The sequence below is a fragment of the Schistocerca piceifrons genome, chromosome 2 (genome assembly GCF_021461385.2).
Source record: "Schistocerca piceifrons isolate TAMUIC-IGC-003096 chromosome 2, iqSchPice1.1, whole genome shotgun sequence".
In the NCBI taxonomy this organism is placed as follows: domain Eukaryota; kingdom Metazoa; phylum Arthropoda; class Insecta; order Orthoptera; family Acrididae; genus Schistocerca; species Schistocerca piceifrons.
The window spans coordinates 417,837,690-417,851,931 of record NC_060139.1 but is presented as its reverse complement, the minus strand read 5'-3'; positions in this window follow the sequence as shown (position 1 = coordinate 417,851,931).

The window sequence follows — 14,242 nt, the reverse complement described above, 5'->3', positions numbered from 1 at the left end:
ATGTCGTAATAATCAATAAATGTTTTAAGCAGTGGTACTGGAGCCACACTTACATGTACTATTCGTTCCACCGATGTTATATTTTCTCTAGCAATATTGCTGTCCTGTGCCCGCAAAATCTGAGCTTCGTCATCATCATCACCATAATCGTGTCCGCCTCGGTAGCTCAGTGGTCAGCGCGACAGGAAGTCAATCCTAAGGGCACGGATTGGATTCCCGGTTGGGTCGGAGATTTTCTCCGCTCAGGGACTGGGTGTTGTGTTGTCCTAATCATCATAATTTCATCTCTATCGACGCACAAGTCGCCGAAGTGGTGTCAAATCGAAAGACTTGTTCCCGGCGAACGGTCTACCCGACGGGAGGCCCTAGTCACACGACATTTACATTTTTATCATCATTGTCATCATCTCTGGCAATAATTTAACCCTGCATGTAGTCAAGAGGAATGCTAGATCGTGTTTCCGGTTCTGTATTTTATTTCATTCACCCAAGTTGGAGAAAAAGTAATGTATCACTGGGCACGTTGGGAGACACGTGCAAGTCACTATTGGAATGGCGTGCAATACTTTTTAATTGCTGAAAGAAAAGGTTGAAACTCCTGTGATTTAATCACATATTTTTAGAGAATTAAAAAGAAAGCCAAGTCGAGCGATGGGACGGCGGCAGTGGAGCGTAGCGAGGGTCCTGGACGTGGGGACGGAGCACACCTGTAGCGAGTGTGGCGCGGCCTTTGATTTACGCCCGGCGACACAACGCAGCCCCACCTCTATGAATCAGAAGCAATTACGACCAGCAAAGCCACGGATCGCCTGTGAACCGTGCTCTGCCTGGAAGGTAGGCATACGAAAAAAGAGGACAATGGCCGGGTTGGTGGAAGAGGGGAAGGTAGTGAGGGGAGAAACCCCTGCTCGAATCGCACAATTTCGCGGCCACGCACGCCCGTTGCCGCTGCGGAATCTGCGTCCGAAAACCTCTGCCGTGTTTGTGGGAGGGTGCACGCCGGTTGGTCTGCAGGGGCGGAGGGTGGCTGGACTGGGGACAGCGACATTCTCCTGCAGGCTGCGGCCTGCCGCGGGACCAGCCGAAAATAAACATCACCGCAGCCGGTGCTCAAAGTAAATACATTAAAACGTCAGTTACGGAATGGCCGTGTCCCTCGCTCCAGCCGACGGCAGCGACTGCGTGAAATTTACTCTGTGGCAGGATAGCGCTGCTGGTAATAAACGTGAAAAGACGAGGATTAAATTGAAGCAAACTGTTTGAATTCAGAATCGGCTTTAACTGCTTATGCATTCGTTATTTACTTCAGCTTAATTCTCATGTATCACTTATCTTGCGGAACGAAACACATATAAAGATTGGAAACCTGCGTCATATTCTGGAATTGATTGTTACAATAAACTGAATTAACACACTCTACCGTACTCTGCGTGTACAGCATGTCCCAAATCTTTTGCTGAAAAACGTGCAAATAGTGGAGAAGGCCGAGCGCAGTGCTTTGAGACAAGGTATTAATGATAGGAAATGAATGTTAAGCGGTTTCTTTAACAAGCAGCTTAAATAGTGGGGCGAATGCTGAAGCTGATAGCAACTTCCCTGTTTCAGTGAAGGCTTTACGCATTAATCCACTGACAGAACTTATTTGCAAGTTCAGAATCATTGGGCCCCATTACCTGCAGACGTTTTTTAATGATAGTGGTGTTTACCTTGCTAAAAGACGTCTTCTACTATCAAACACAGCCTTAATGGCCGGCCGTTGTGGGCGAGCGGTTCTAGGCGCTTCAGTCTGGAACCGCGCGACCGCTACGGTTGCCGGTTCGAATCCTGCCTCAGACATGGATGTGGGTGATGTCCTTAGGTTACTTAGGTTTAAGTAGTTCTAAGTTCTAGGGGACTGATGACCTCAGATGTTAAGTCCCATAGTACTCAGATCCAATTGAACCATTTTAACCTTCCAGAATGAGATTTTCACTCTGCAGCGGAGTGTGCGCTGATATGAAACTTCCTGGCAGATTAAAACTGTGTGCCCGACCGAGACTCGAACTCGGGACCTTTGCCTTTCGCGGGCAAGTGCTCAACCAATTGAGCTACCGAAGCACGACTCACGCCCGGTACTCACAGCTTTACTTCTGCCAGTATCTCGTCTCCTACCTTCCAAACATTACAGAAGCTCTTCTGCGAACCTTGCAGAACTAGCACTCCTGAAAGAAAGGATATAGCGGAGACATGGCTTAGCCACAGCCTGGGGGATGTTTCCAGAATGAGATTTTCACTCTGCAGCGGAGTGTGCGCTGATATGAAACTTCCTGGCAGATTAAAACTGTGTGCCCGACCGAGACTCGAACTCGGGACCTTTGCCTTTCGCGGGCAAGTGCTTGCCCGCGAAAGGCAAAGGTCCCGAGTTCGAGTCTCGGTCGGGCACACAGTTTTAATCTGCCAGGAAGTTTCATTTTAACCTTAATTCGAGCAGCGTATTTCTGAACATAGAGGTGGTTCGGAAATGCCCATTACAAACTTCTAGGACTCGGGGAGGGGAGTGAAATCATAACATTTTGAATATGAACCCATGTACGGTAACATGGTGTTTCCGTTCTAGGACAGTTTCAGTTCAGATGTGTAACGCGTCCATATCTGCTGATGGAAAGAGAAAACTCTGAGAGTTGCTTATTTCTGGTATGCAGTAGGGTAGGCAGGACGACGGGTACTGCCACTGAGTGTCCGTCAGAAGATGTGGATCAGCACTATGATGCACCACCTCGCTTCTTACGTGAGATTCGGAGACATCTCATTGGACGACATGGCGAAAGATGGATAGGCCGACGTGATCCAACCGCATGGCCACCACATACGACTGATTTACCCTGTTGACGACCTCTTGTTGGGTCTTACGCAAAGTTTAACTTACGAGACTCCTGTAGAGACAGATGAAGATCTGTTCATACGAGCTCTGGTGGCTGCACCAGACACTGAAGAGACGCTAACAGAGAAGAAGAGCGTCTACCAGAACAAGCTTCGTAGGTAAAATGTTCGTAACAACGTTGGTGGTCGCCACTTCGAGCAGCTGCGGTAATGCGTCAGTACTGTTCTGTACCTACAGTATGCTGGCCTCTTTTTTGTTTTAGAATAATGTAAACACGTAATGTTTAAGTGTTAATACAAACAAATTTGCTCAGGTGATAAATGGCTGTTTCGTTATCTTTACTTTCGAATTTTTGCGTCACGACTCACGCAGAAGTGGATGATTTAAACATCTGAACTGAAAGAACCGTAGAACGGAAACAGTACGGTTCCAGACACGGGTTACTATTGGAAAAGTTCGATCAAAAATCATATGAACGTGGACTTTTTTCGGTTTGTTAATACACTGCATAACTGGGCAGAGCATCAACAATGTGCATCATTGAGATGCAGCACTTTTGAGTCGTCACACGTTGCCCAGTCTTTGTCTGCACCAACAGTCCGTCCTAACTCCGGTGTACAGCAATGAATCCCACTGTCACTCATTGCCCCATAGCCAGATATCTCAAGTGACTACCTAGCAAACGTTGAGGACTTCAAGCAGAGCATTAAAGTGTCCAAAGACCCTTTCCGTAGTCGAATTGTTTGTTAGAAACTTTATTGTTGTTGTTGATGTTGTCTTCAGTCCTGAGACTGGTTTGATGTAGCTCTCCATGCTACTCTATCCTGTGCAAGCTCCTTCATCTCCCAGTACTTACTGCAACCTACATTGTTCTTAATCTGCTTAGTGTATTCATCTCTTGGTCTCCCTCACCGATTTTTACCCTCCACGCTACCCTCCAATGCTAAATTTCTGATCCCTTGATGCCTCAGAACATGTCCTACCAACCGGTCCCTTCTTCTTGTCAAGTTGTGCCACAAACTCCTCTCCTCCCCAATTCTATTCAATACTTCCTCATTAGTTACGTGATCTACCCATCTAATCTTCAGCATTCTTCTGTAGCACCACATTTCGAAAGCTTCTATTCTCTTCTTGTCCAAACTATTTATCGTCCACGTTTCACTTCCATACATGGTTACACTCCATACAAATACTTTCAGAAACGACTTCATGACACGTAAATCAATACTCGATATTGACAAATTTCTCTGCTTCAGAAACGCTTTCCTTGTCATTGCCAGTCAACCTTTTATATCCTCTCAGACCATTATCACTTTTTTCGCTCCCCAAATAGCAAAACTCATTTAATAGTTTAAGCTTCTCATTTCGTAATTTAATTCCCGCAGCATCACCCGATCTAATTGGACTACGTTCCATTTCCTCGTTTTGCTTTTGTTGATGTTCATCTTATATCCTCCATACAAGACACTGTCTATGACGTTCAGCTGGTCTTCCAGGTCCTTTGCTGTCTCTGACAGAATTACAATGTCATCGGCGAACCGCAAAGTTTTTATTTCTTCTCCATGGATTTTAATTCCTACTCCGAATTTTTCTTTTGATTCCTTTACTGCTTGCTCCATATACAGATTGAATAACATCGGGGACAGGCTACAACCCTGTCTCACTCCCTTCCCAACTGCTGCTTCCCTTTAATACCCCTCGACTCTTATAACTGCCATCTGGTTTCTGTACAAATAGTAAATAGCCTTTCTCTCCCTGTATTTTACCCCTGCCAACTTCAGAATTTGAAAGAGAGTATTCCAGTCAACATTGTCGAAAGCTTTCTCTAAGTCTACAAATTCTAGAAACGTAGGTTTGCCTTTCCTTAATCTATTTTCTAAGATAGGTCGTAGGGTCAGTATTGCCTCACGTGTTCCAACATTTCTACGGAATACAAACTGATCCTCCCCGAGGTCGGCTTCTACCAGTTTTTCCATTCGTCTGTAAAGAATTCGCGTTAGTATTTTGCAGCTGTGACTTATTAAACTGATAGTTCGGTAATTTTCACATCTGTCAACACCTGCTTTCTTTGGGATTGGAATTATTATATTTTTCTTGAAGTCTGAGGGTATTTCGCACGTCTCATACATCTAGCTCACCAGATGGTGGAGTTTTGTCAGGACTGGCTCTCCCAAGGCCGTCAGTAGTTCCACTGGAATGTTGTCTACTCCCAGGGCCTTGTTTCGGCTTAGGTGTTTCAGTGCTCTGTCAAACTCTTCACGCAGTATCGTGTCTCCCATTTCACCTTCATCTACATCCTCTTCAGTTTCCATAATATTGTCCGCAAGTACATCGCCCTTGTATAGACCCTCTATATACTCCTTCCACCTTTCTGCTTTCCCTTGTTTGCTTAGAACTGGGTTTCCATCTGAGCTCTAGATATGCATACAAGTGGCTCTCTTTTCTCCAAAGGTCTCTTTAATTTTCCTGTAGGCAGTATCTATCTTACCCCTAGTGAGATAAGCCTCTACATCCTTACATTTGTCCACTAGCCATCCCTGCTTAGCCACTTTGCACTTCCTGTCGATCTCATTTTTGAGACGTTTGTGTTCCATTTTGCCTGCTTTATTTACTGCATTTTTATATTTTCTCCTTTCATCAATTAGATTCAATATTTCTTCTGTTAACCAAGGATTTCTGCTAGCCTTTGTCTTTTTACCTGCCTTCACTACTTCATCCCTCAGAGCTACCCATGCTTCTTTTACTGCATTTCTTTCCCCCATTCCTGTCAATTGTTCCCTTATGCTCTTCCTGAAACTCTGTACAACCTCTGGTTTAGTCAGTTTATCCAGGTCCCATCTCCTTAAATTCCAACCTTTTTGCAGTTTTTTCAGTTTTAATCTACAGTTCATAACCAATAGATTGTGGTCAGAGTTCACAGCTGCCCCTGGAAATGTCTTACAATTTAAAACCTGGTTCCTAAATCTCTGTCTTACCGTTATATAATCTATCTGATACCTTCTAGAAACTTTAATAGCTCTTAAATCACGCCCTACTTTCCCTCACTAGAAGCAACCGTGTTGCCAGGAATGTATGTTAGGAAAATCTTAAGTTTAGCGATATCTGTAAACTCTGCGTCCTACTGATTCGTAAATCTTTCTTGGCTTCGAGCGCATCCATTTCCCAATATCGCCCTGAGACAACAGTGTTTGGTGCTTACTCTCACCCACCACTGCATAGCGTCGTCCACTATCTCATTGTCTATAGACTCGATTTGTCTTGTGTCTCGGTATCTTGTTGTCCTGTAACAGATATAAAATAACGCTACTTGACTGTAGCTTTGCGACACACGCGTGAACATTGCACCTAAAGCACCAAGTGTATCCTCAATGTACGGTTGCAGCTTTCAAACCTCCATGCTTTCTTTCCACTGACTTTATAGTAGCTAATTCACACAGAATGAATGTTTTGAGCCGGCCAGGGTGGCCGAGCGGTTTTAGGTGCTACAGTCTGGAACCGCGTGACCGCTATGGTCGCAGGTTCGAATCCTGCCTCGGGCGTGGTTTGTGTGATCTCCTTAGGTTAGTTAAGTTTAAGTAGTTCTAAGTTCTAGGGGACTGATGACCTCAGAAGTGAAGTCCCACAGTGCTCAGAGCCATTTTTTTGAATGTTTTGACAGATTAGGGGGACGTGAAGGCATTTGAATAGAGATCCATCGCTCTAACAATATTTTGGTGAAAACATGAGTCAAATATACAGTAATTACCTATGCCTTACTCTTTGAGAGGGAGCTCTCTTGTTCGGGAGGTTTCGCTTCAATGTTGTCAACAGGAATCACGATTCTTGATATCATTTTCACATACTATTGTAACATAGCAACTACTTTATGTAGTAATGTATAAATGTACCAGGCTGTATTTCTCTTTTTACTTACATCTGGTAATAATAGTAGCAATTGAAGGCTTCACCAAAATTTAAAGAGAATTTCATGCCACCCATTAGGCGAAGTGAAATAGAATATTTCTTTGTACTGCAGCTGAAGTAAGAGAGAGCACTTGAAATGACAGTAGTCAGGCTTACGACTGAACGTGATATATGGAACGCGGTGAGCTGTCTGAGGCGGGAAGGTGAGAGCAAGTCGCCGAAGTCATATGGGCGTGGCGTTTGCAGGAGAACACAGAAAACGTCTCGATGGTTCTAAAAGGATCTGTAGGCGAACCTACCTGTCACCTTAAAAGCGGGAGGAGGTGCTACGCTGAAGGGGGATCCCGTTACTGGTCTGATGTGCAATAGATCGAGATATCGCACAAAGACATTAAATAGTGCCGGCCGCGGTGGTCTAGCGGTTCTAGGCGCGCAGTCCGGAACCGCGCGACTGCTACGGTCGCAGGTTCGAATCCTGCCTCGGGCATGGATGTGTGTGATGTCCTTAGGTTAGTTAGGTGTAAAGTAGTTCTAAGTTCTAGGGGACTGATGACCACAGATGTTAAGTCCCATAGTGCTCAGAGCCATTAAATAGTCCCAGATATTCTTGACCCTTCAAGTTAAGCGGATACATCTACTGTAACTCTTGAGCGCACACGTGTATGATCAGAGGAGGGGGCATCACCTATGCTGTGGCGCTCTCGTAACATTAAGTTGCTATCCTGCTGCCTAAGAGGCGCGTCGCCTAGATGACCGCTTGGAAAAAAATGTTCATTTGTGATGTAATATAACACTTTCCGAGTACTATCGCCTTTAGGAGTCTGCTCCTAGTGGCCGAAACAGCGTCTGTGACGATTATCAGAAGGTAGCTTCGCGTTATCAAGTCATTATTCTGTCCCAACATGTTGGGTAAGTAATTTCAGCGCATGGCTTAGCGTTGGGAGAGTTCTGATGGATGTGGCTCCAAAGTTCCAGTACGCAGATGACCGGCTGGTCGCTTGAAGCAAGTATTGAACCCGTATCCTTTATTTCGTTTAGTATGGGCAGATAAGCAGGTATACAGTTTAGAATCATTAGTGGAAGACCCGCATGGCAGTGCAAAATTGATTAATGCAAGTGCATGTTTGTTTACATTTGATTTTTCCGTTTCGTAAGTATGTTAAACTACCAAGTGCTAGAGACAGATTTTTGGATTAGAGCACTTGAGTAAAGATTCTCTTCCCAGTAAGTTCTTTATTTGTGAGGAGAATTATATTTAACGAGACCAATAGAAATATCACAAAAGGTAGTCAGGGGAAGACGTTCACCTGACACCACTGTCTTTCGTGTGCTATCGTCTTAAAAAATAGGTGCCAAATACAACTGTAACTGTCAATACCAAGCTATTGTCACTGATCTTTAGTAGAGAACAAAGTGCCTCTCAGTTGCAGTTGAAGGTAATTTCAGTTGTTATTTTTATTCGTGGGTAACCAGCCCTACTTCCCAGGCCACTTCAGTGTGATCGTGTGTTGGAGAATGACAGCGTATACCTACGAGAGCAGATTAGCAGAACTATCCGTATTTTTTTCGAGATTGTGACATATTGGGGTTTGTGGCGCTCGCGGCGTCTCACAAACATGAGATGGCCGCTGGCACGCTCCCAGCCATGGTAAACCTCAAGTGGCATCTTTGCACTAGAGTATCTAGTCACTGGAGTACCTCCTCAAAACCGACATTGTTTTAAATTCGACCTAGGTCTTCAAGTGGTGTGGCGTAGACTTAAAACCATCTAATAATGGCTGTAGAAAATGCTTCACCGTGTCGTCTGCTTCAATTTTTGATGCTTTTTTTTTTCTTAATGTTTGCTGTGGTCTAGGGGTAGCGTCTTTGACTCATAATCAAAACGTCTTCGGTCCCGGGTTCGATCCCCGCCACTGCCTAAATTTTGATAAATAATCCGCATTGGCGGCCGAAGACTTCCGGGCATAAGAAGCCAGCCTCATTCTGCCAACGGCCTTGTCAAAGAGGGCGGAGGGCGGATAGAGGTTCAGGGCACTCTCTTGTCTTAGGGGTGGGAAATTGCCCCTAAAGGCGGAAGAATCAGCAATGATCAACGACATGAGGATGCAGACGGCAATAGAGACCACTGCATTAAAGACACGTAACGTGTATCCACAGGACATGTGGCCTGTAATTGAAGAAATGTCATGATGATCTCTCCATTAGCAAAAGATTCCGGAATAGTCCCCCATTCGGATCTCCGGGAGGGGACTGCCAAGGGGGAGGTTACCATGAGACAAAGATTGAATAATCAACGAAAGGATAATGTTCTACGAGTCGGGGCGTGGAATGTCAGAAGCTTGAACGTGGTAGGGAAACTAGAAAATCTGGAAAGGGAAATGCAAAGGCTCAATCTAGATATAGTAGGGGTCAGTGAAGTGAAGTGGAAGGAAGACAAGGATTTCTGGTCAGATGAGTATCGGGTAATATCAACAGCAGTAGAAAATGGTATAACAGGTGTAGGATTCGTTATAAATAGGAAGGTAGGGCAGAGGGTGTGTTACTGTGATCAGTTCAGTGACCGGGTTGTTCTAATCAGAATCGACAGCAGACCAACACCGACAACGATAGTTCAGGTATGCATGCCGACGTCGCAAGCTGAAGATGAACAGATAGAGAAAGTGTATGAGGATATTGAAAGGGTAATGCAGTATGTAAAGGAGGACGAAAGTCTAATAGTCATGGGCGACTGGAATGCAGTTGTAGGGGAAGGAGTAGAAGAAAAAGTTTCACCTAGTAATAGCGAATACCCTGTTCAAGAATCACAAGAGGAGGAGGTATACTTGGAAAAGGCCGGGAGATATGGGAAGATTTCAATTACACTCCTGGAAATGGAAAAAAGAACACATTGACACCGGTGTGTCAGACCCACCATACTTGCTCCTGACACTGCGGGAGGGCTGTACAAGCAATGATAACACGCGCGGCACAGCGGACACACCAGGAACCGCGGTGTTGGCCGTCGAATGGCGCTAGCTGCGCAGCATTTGTGCACCGTCCGCCGCCGTCAGTGTCAGCCAGTTTGCCGTGGCATACGGAGCTCCATCGCAGTCTTTAACACTGGTAGCATGCCGCGACAGCGTCGACGTGAACCGTATGTGCAGTAGACGGACTTTGAGCGAGGGCGTATAGTGGGCATGCGGGAGGCCGGGTGGACGTACCGCCGAATTGCTCAACACATGGGGCGTGAGGTCTCCACAGTACATCGATGTTGTCGCCAGTGGTCGGCGGAAGGTGCACGTGCCCGTCGACCTAGGACCGGACCGCAGCGACGCACGGATGCACGCCAAGACCGTAGGATCCTACGCAGTGCCGTAGGGGACCGCACCGCCACTTCCCAGCAAATTAGGGACACTGTTGCTCCTGGGGTATCGGCGAGGACCATTCGCAACCGTCTCCATGAAGCTGGGCTACGGTCCCGCACACCGTTAGGCCGTCCTCCGCTCACGCCCCAACATCGTGCAGCCTGCCTCCAGTGGTATCGCGACAGGCGTGAATGGAGGGACGAATGGAGACGTGTCGTCTTCAGCGATGAGAGTTGCTTCTGCCTTGGTGCCAATGATGGTCGTATGCGCGTTTGGCGTCGTGCAGGTGAGCGCCACAATCAGGACTGCATACGACCGAGGCACACAGGGCCAACACCCGGCATCATGGTGTGGGGAGCGATCTCCTACACTGGCCGTACACCACTGGTGATCGTCGAGGGGACACTGAATAGTGCACGGTACATCCAAACCGTCATCGAACCCATCGTTCTACCATTCCTAGACCGGCAAGGGAACTTGCTGTTCCAACAGGACAATGCACGTCCGCATGTATCCCGTGCCACCCAACGTGCTGTAGAAGGTGTAAGTCAACTACCCTGGCCAGCAAGATCTCCGGATCTGTCCCCCATTGAGCATGTTTGGGACTGGATGAAGCGTCGTCTCACGCGGTCTGCACGTCCAGCACGAACGCTGGTCTAACTGAGGCGCCAGGTGGAAATGGAATGGCAAGCCGTCCCACAGGACTACATCCAGCATCTCTACGATCGTCTCCATGGGAGAATAGCAGCCTGCATTGCTGCGAAAGGTGGATATACACTGTACTAGTGGCGACATTGTGCATGCTCTGTTGCCTGTGTCTATGTGCCTGTGGTTCTGTCAGTGTGATCATGTGATGTATCTGACCCCAGGAATGCGTCAATAAAGTTTCCCCTTCCTGGGACAATGAATTCACGGTGTTCTTATTTCAATTTCCAGGAGTGTAGATTACATCATGGTCAGACAGAGATTCCGAAATCAGATACGGGATTGTAAGGCGTACCCAGGAGCAGATATAGACTCACATCACAATATGGTAGTGATGAAGAGTAGGCTGAAGTTCAAGACATTAGTCAGGAAGAATCAATACGCAAAGAAGTGGGACACGGAAGTACTAAGGAATGACGAGATACGTTTGAAGGTCTCTAACGCTATAGATACAGCAATAAGGAATAGCGCAGTAGGCAGTACAGTTGAAGAGGAATTGGCATCTCTAAAAAGGGCCATCACAGAAGTTGGGAAGGAAAACATAGGTACAAAGAAGGTAGCTGCGAAGAAACCATGGGTAACAGAAGAAATACTTCAGTTGATTGATGAAAGGAGGAAGCACAAACATGTTCCGGGAAAATCAGGAATACAGAAATACAAGTCGCTGAGGAATGAAATAAATAGGAAGTGCAGGGAATCTAAGACGAAATGGCTGCAGGAAGAATGTGAAGACATCGAAAAAGACATGATTGTCGGAAGGACAGACTCAGCATACAGGAAAGTCAAAACAACCTTTGGTGACATTAAAAGCAACGGTGGTAACATTAAGAGTGCAACGGGAATTCCAATGTTAAATGTAGAGGAGAGAGCAGATAGGTGGAAAGAATACATTGAAAGCCTCTATGAGAGCGAAGATTTGTCTGATGTGATATAAGAAGATACAGGAGTCGATTTAGAAGAGATAGGGGGTCCAGTATTAGAATCGGAATTTAAAAGAGCTTTGGAGGACTTACGGTCAAATAAGCAGAAGGGATAGATAACATTCCATCAGAATTTCTAAAATGATTGGGGGAAGTGGCAACAAAACGACTATTCACGTTGGTGTGTAGAATATATGAGTCTGGCGATATACCAACTGACTTTCGGAAAAGAATTATCCACACAATTCCGAAGACGGCAAGAGCTGACAAGTGCGAGAATTATCGCACAATCAGCTTAACAGCTCATGCATCGAAACTGCTTACAACAATAAAATACAGAAGAATGGAAAAGAAAATTGAGAATGCGCTAGGTGACGATCAGTTTGGCTTTAGGAAAAGTAAAGGGACGAGAGAGGCAAGACGAAGGTAATGAGAAGTAGTAGAAATGAGAACAGCGAGAAACTTAACGTCAGGATTGATGGTCACGAAGACAATGAAGTTAAGGAATTCTGCTACCTAGGCAGTAAAATAACCAATGACGGACGGAGCAAGGAGGACATCAAAAGCAGACTCGCTATGGCAAAAAAGGCATTTCTGGCCAAGAGAAGTCTACTAATATCAAATACCGGCGTTAATTTGAGGAAGAAATTTCTGAGGATGTACGTCTGGATTACAGCATTGTATGGTAGTGAAACATGGACTGTGGGAAAACCGGAACAGAAGAGAATCGAAGCATTTGAGATGTGGTGCTATAGACGAATGTTGAAAATTAGGTGGACTGATAAGGTAAGGAATGAGGAGGTTCTACGCAGAATCGGAGAGGAAAGAAATATGTGGAAAACACTGATAAGGAGAAGGGAGAGGATGATAGGACATCTGCTAAGACATGAGGGAATGACGTCCATGGTACTAGAGGTAGCTGTAGAGGGCCAAAACTGTAGAGGAAGACAGAGATTGGAATACGTCAAGCAAATAATTGAGGACGTAGGTGGCAAGTGCTACTCTGAGATAAAGAGGTTTGCACAGGAAAGGAAAAAAAAAAACCTAAAACCATTTCTCCTTCTTTGTTATTCTTGTCTCTTAAGAAAACTGGAGGCAGCTCCAGGCTGAACATGAGAATTATTTGCTTCATCAGTATGAACAACAGCTTCTTCCAAACCTGCTGGTTTAGTGGCAATAACAGACGACAGTAAATTTAGCTTATCTAAATATACATATTTTTTTTTCTTGATTCTGCGTCAGAACCACGTTCTGAAGCTTTCCTCTTTAGTCAAATTTACCAAAGCCTCGGGCTTTCTGTGATTCAGGTGAGCCTCTTCCATTCTGCTTGTAACCTCCCCAGAGAATTTTAAAATGACAATAATTAAATGTTAATGGGAATATAGCCAAGTGTAACCTTCCCACAAAAATGAAAGAAAATAGTTAATTAAATGTTAATGGACATCGTCTAAGTGTAACCTCCCCGTAATATTTTTAAATGATATGAATTGAATAAAAATGCAAATAGTGGTAAATGTTAGCTTCCCACAGTAATAAAACTCAATGATAATAAAAATGTGCAAAAATATTACGTCCCCACAAAATTGACGTTAAGGTGAACCTGATAAATTTTATAAGGGCAGCTGCACTGACCTTAGGCCCTGTGCAATAATTAATCTGATAAATTGATTCTGGGAGGAAAAGCATGGAAAATATTGTTTCAGTTGTAATAATTCTTTTTCTTAAAAACGATTGCTTTGAAAACAAAATTATTATTGGGGCATTTCTTGAACAAATTAATTACAATTAACAGATGTTATTGGCTGAGCGCAATGCTGCTTCATTACCTTATTTAACAATATACCTCGTCCCGAACCTTGACCAGAGACCCATGTCGACGTCCGCCGACTCCTCACACACAACTCCGACTCGCAACTGCTAACTCGCAACTGAACTACATGCTCTCGCGACTCGCTACGTACAACAACTGAACTCTTGCGCAGTCAAGCGCAGACTAGCAACGATAAATAACTCTCTGGTCAGAGATTCTGTCATGCCTCGCCATCGCTGCTACTGAATACATACGTGTTTCATGCTTTGTCCGAGATGAAGTAATTGCTTTTGAAAAACAAAACGATAAGTGGGAAGACAACTGACAGAGAAAAGAAAAGTTTGCTATTACAGGTTATAGACGGCGCGTCGCAAGACAGAGTGCACTTATGGGAACCTCTCCAGCAAATGGCGAATACTTCAGCTCCCTTAAATTTGAAAGATACCTTTTTGTAATAATAATGGGAGCATGTTGCCTTTGCACAACTGCGTTCGTAGAAGAGATGGATTCAAGTTGGATGAAACTTCGGAAATAACTGGTTTATATTCGGAGTCAGAAACAACATTCTTCGAACTTAATGCTTTAATGCTTATATCCTGTGACAGAAATTAACCGATGACGTTCGACTTCGATGATGAAAAGTTCTATGTGAAAAGTCATTTTTGCAACAGAAAGGATATTTCCTTAAAATTACACAGAA